The sequence below is a fragment of the Morone saxatilis genome, unplaced genomic scaffold, assembly GCF_004916995.1.
Source record: "Morone saxatilis isolate NCDOM2014 unplaced genomic scaffold, NCSU_SB_2.0 Contig3, whole genome shotgun sequence".
NCBI classification, from domain to species: Eukaryota; Metazoa; Chordata; class Actinopteri; family Moronidae; genus Morone; species Morone saxatilis.
In genome coordinates, this window is record NW_023339873.1 from 10,107,148 (window position 1) to 10,111,408 (window position 4,261).

Below are 4,261 nucleotides of genomic sequence, written 5' to 3' on the forward strand. Positions count from 1 at the left end.
TGTGTGTGTGTGTGCTCTCTCTCTCTGTGTGTGTGTGTGTGTGTGCTCTGTGTGTGTAATTCTTTTGGTCAGACAGGCTTGGGTATGTTTCGGAGATTATAGAACTCCAAAATTATCCAATAACTTTTATGGGCTAAAATGACACTTTTAGAACCCATTCAAAAGCTATAACGCAATGATTATGCACTATGAAATGCAGAAGCCATATGCTAAGAAAAATGCAAGTGTCTTTTTTTTTTATAACATCTTGGAGATATCACATTAACATGAAAGGGGAGTGTTTTATAGACTAACATTCTTGTAGGGTGGTTTGAGTTGTACGCAGCACATAATTCTTAAAAGCTTAGAGTTGTCTATTTGTTTTCCAAGCCACCAACGCTTTTATGTGTTCTAAAGAAACTATTGGGCATTTATTTTTGTACGGGAGCCCCTTGGCATATTCTGGGACAAACAAACAGAGGCTTCCTGTACTATGAGTGTCTTGCAGAGCAGTCCCCATTATTATAGTAAAAGTGTGCTAAAAGAAATTTCAAACGTTTGTGGTCTTGCTTTCAGCTCATTTACTGCAAATGAAGATGGATCAGGAAAGTGTAATAGGTTTGTATCGCAAAAGACATTAGTCTTTATTGATGAACTGTATAGATTGATCAGCAAAACTAGCTTGCAGCTGAAAAATAGATTAATATTAGAAATCTGGAGTTGTATCTGGGGTAGGTTTTCCGTACCTGAATCTGTGAATTTATCAGATCAAGTTGAGTTAAATTTGTTGTCTCGGTGGTCCGTAGTTTAGCGTGCTTGCAGAAGAACTATTACTGAAGAAACCAAGCCTCCCAGCAGCACATTTTACACAGGCATCCTTCCTTTGGCATGCATAAACCAGAGCTTATCGGTGCTTGTGTGAGGTTATGTAAAAGTAATCGCACTTTTATGAAACCCTTTTTTAATTTGAGTCCGTCTCTGTTGTTGATATTGTGAACCGTACACGTTTGACTCACCACACACACAAGAAGTCACTGTTAGACAAAGACTGTCAGCCTTACTTGACACTGAACGGTTACTCACCAGCACGTTCAGCTGAGGTTGTTCACCTTTTTGTCATTAGGAAGACTAGAGTTATGTTGTGCTCTGCTCTGTTTTAGGCGTATGCAGTATCATAATGTAAGGAACACAGCCTGAGATGCCTCACATAATATTACTTCTTCTTGCTTTTAATTCTCACTTGGCACTTTTACACGGTGGCGGTTGCAGCTGGTGAGCAACAAAGCATGTCACAGACAGTCATATTGCCTAAATTGACAGATTGAGGTATTCCTTTTTTCCTTCTTCTTTTACTCTCTCTTGCCTGATCTCTCAGGCAATTATCCCCAACCTATTTTTTTTTTTTAGAGACAACACCAAGCTCTTCATTAGAATCTCTTTCTTTAAGGGTGGAAATGAAGACAGGTGGCTCACGGTAGAAATGTTTATTTTCTACATGCAAACTTGGCAACATGTCATTGTCTTTGTTTTGTTTTTGTCAGGGATATGTTAAAACTGTCTACTTATTCAGGTAGTTTCAAGATTGCCTTGTATTTGGATTTCTTTTGTTTTCTTTTGATGCTGTTTGTGTTGACAGTTTTGACTTGCCTCGTGGTGAAACGAGAGCACTGCATCTGAAGTTGAGGCATCCTTGGTCAGCGATAATTTAATGAATGAATTTAAGGAAAGTGTCAGTTTAATATTTTCTGTCAGCAATCCTCCGGCTTTCACTCCCATATCTTTTCTACTTCTAAAATGTTGACTGTCCAGTCTTGGGTACTTTGATGCAAACAATTTAACTAGGTCTTCCTCTCTGAGCCACGGAGCTTTTTGCAGACAGCTCTTGCCGTATTACACCCTTAAAAGAATCAGGCCTATGTGATAAACAGAAGTGGAGGAGCTGCAAACTTCTGATGACAACAGTAAATACTTGAACATTAAACCGCCGCTATCTTTTTTCTATGACAGGGACTGCCTTGAGATGCAAAATAGGCATTCAGAGCTATCGTTGACTTCCTCCTCCTTTTTTGAAGGTCATAAACAAATCTCCTGTCAAGAGCCTTCACGAAGGAGGCTCCGGCAAAAAACCTCTTTAATATTCACCATCTCCCCGGAGGATATGATCCGTCTGATGCATGAATGATACTCCTACACTGCCACACCACTGGCTAAATCCGCAACAAAAACCATTACATTTTTCAGAGGCTTGCTCGTGTCTGTTGCCTTCTGTTTTTCCCCCTCCCCTGTGGTCACTGACATATCGCTCCAGAGAGGGCAGCTTTGCGGAGAGCTGTGATTTGTAGGTAACGACAAGGCCATTTCAAGCCTTGAAAGGGTATGGGGACTTGAAGCATAGGCTTATTATGCTTTAAAGTATTTGTGGTCATAGAAATTGAATCAATAGCACAGGCTCCTGAAACTCTCCCCCCCCCCCCCTTTTTTTCCCCTAATGATTCATCCCCAAGCATTTAAAGAGAAAAAAAGATGCACTTTACATTCTGGTGGGAGGTCGTCACCTTGTGTTTCAGACAGAGAGGGGAACAAAGCTGTTATTTTCTGTGTCAGAGGCTTATTCCAGCTTGGTGAGAAAAATAACAGGGATTTGGGGAGAGAGTACAAACACCTGCATTGTGTTGTGACGGGAATGGACATGAATACACATACTGTACATTGGCACAGATACGGAAAAAGAATATATAGATTTTCTTATGTTGTGCGGTGTGTGAGTGATATGGATAAAATGGTCTTTTTATTCTTATTTATTTGTTTTTGGGCAAATTAAATAAATTAAGATCATTTAAAAAACTACCTCGTTCTTAAAAAAGATTTAAAAAATGAGGGATGCACAGATTGGGAAATTCTGGGCCGATACCAATGTCTAAAACAAGAATTTGGCCGATGCCGATGTTTCTTGTGTTGTTATTTATTCGCCCCTTTGTGCGAGGGAAACAGAGGAATACACGACGATAAGCCACACGCTGTCCGTGCTGCTGCGTGGAGCACATCTGTATTTGCGTGTAATTTGTGCCAGTGCTGCAAACTGGAGCTGATTATTTCTCCAACACCCGAGTCGGAAGCACAACATCTGGCCAGCGCAAGATTGATTGCGACACAACAGATAAACATCGGCCACTGACATCTGAATGCCACCTTATTTGCAGATGGGAAGACGTCAGTCAGCGAGGCGAAAATCAGCCAGTACAGATGTTGGGCTGACATACTGGTGCGTCCAGATTTAAAATCTTGCTGTTTTCGATTGCTGATATTGTCACAATAGATGTTTTTCACAGCAGAGGTGACACACGTTTCGTTCCATTTAAGTATCTCAGTTAGCCATGCCGTTAAGGCAGCATGGAAAAAAAATATAGTCATATTGCCCGACGTAAATCTGCAGTGTTTTTCGTTTATTTCTAGCCTGATAATCAGACATTTCCTTTTAGCATTTCCTTTTCACATTGTGTTCAGTAGTGAAGGACTTTTCCGTCCTGCAGATGTCATTTTCAGTTGACGAAGACAGCTGCTACAGTAAGAGCAGTTCACTGTAACAGCTTTACAAAAACATTATTACAAAAAAAACTATAGTGCTTGAAGGGTTTTTATTTCCGTAAGTCAACTTGTAGAGCTGTATCGATCATATCCACGCATTGTGGCCATATTCAACCTAGAAAGCTCATTTGTTGACTGTTTCACCAACCTGCGAAAATAACCGTCTGTGGCTAGGGATGGAAATTAATAAGATCTTTTTTATACCAATGCCATTATCTATTCTGCTTATCAGTCTGATTCTTTATCTATTCCCCTTATTGATCAATGTTCAGTTTTCTGCGCAGGTTTTTAGTGTTTTATTATCTGGAAGTCTGAACACAGTAGAAACAGAAAGCGAGACATGACTAAGGTGTGCAAAAGCTCCACTGCCTACCTGCGTGGTGCTGATGTTATTATAACATATTTACCCTCGCTAATGGATTTGCTGCTCAGTTGGGAGCAGTGGCACTCCTGCGTGAGCGTCAAATAAATTGCATTCCTGGAATTTAAGGCCATGTTGTGTAGAAAGATGTTTCAGCATGGTGCTGGTGTTTCCACTCTCACTTAAAGTTATTATTATCATTTTACAGACATTAGCGACTACTACCACCACAGCGTTCACCTTTCTCTGTGAAATAAAGCCACGCTTTGGACCGCTTCTTCCTCTTACTCTTTCTTGTTGCCAGTTTCCAGCAGAGTTGACACAAGTTTCAGTTGA

General features: G+C 40.4%; 1 protein-coding gene across 1 annotated transcript in view; it reads left to right on the forward strand.

The window, feature by feature from the left end:
* Positions 1-4,261, forward strand: part of pacrg (PARK2 co-regulated) — a 112,114-nt gene that overhangs the window by 981 nt on the left and 106,872 nt on the right. The window lies entirely within an intron of this gene.